Source organism: Bison bison, unplaced genomic scaffold (assembly GCF_000754665.1).
Source record: "Bison bison bison isolate TAMUID 2011002044 unplaced genomic scaffold, Bison_UMD1.0 scf7180017864066, whole genome shotgun sequence".
In the NCBI taxonomy this organism is placed as follows: Eukaryota; Metazoa; Chordata; class Mammalia; order Artiodactyla; family Bovidae; genus Bison; species Bison bison.
In genome coordinates, this window is record NW_011494638.1 from 4,098,128 (window position 1) to 4,098,460 (window position 333).

Genomic DNA, 333 nt, shown 5'->3' on the forward strand with positions numbered 1-333 from the left:
TAGAAACAGTGGCAGACTTTATTTTTCTGGGCTCCAAAATCACTGCAGATGGTGACTGCAGCCATGAAATTAAAAGACACTTGCTCCTTGGAAGGAAAGTTATGATGAACCTAGAGAGCATATTAAAGAGCAGAGACATTACTTTGTCAACAAAGGTCCGTCTAGTCAAGCCTATGGTTTTTCCAGTAGTCATGTATGGATGTGAGAGTTGGACTATAATGAAAGCTGAGCACCGAAGAATTGATGCTTTTGAACTGTGGTGTTGGAGAAGACTCTTGAGAGTCCCTTGGACTGCAAGGAGATCCAACCAGTCCATCCTAAAGCAGATCAATG

General features: G+C 42.3%; 1 protein-coding gene across 1 annotated transcript in view; it reads right to left on the bottom strand.

The window, feature by feature from the left end:
- Positions 1-333, bottom strand: part of RFX7 (regulatory factor X, 7) — a 73,147-nt gene that overhangs the window by 44,211 nt on the left and 28,603 nt on the right. The window lies entirely within an intron of this gene.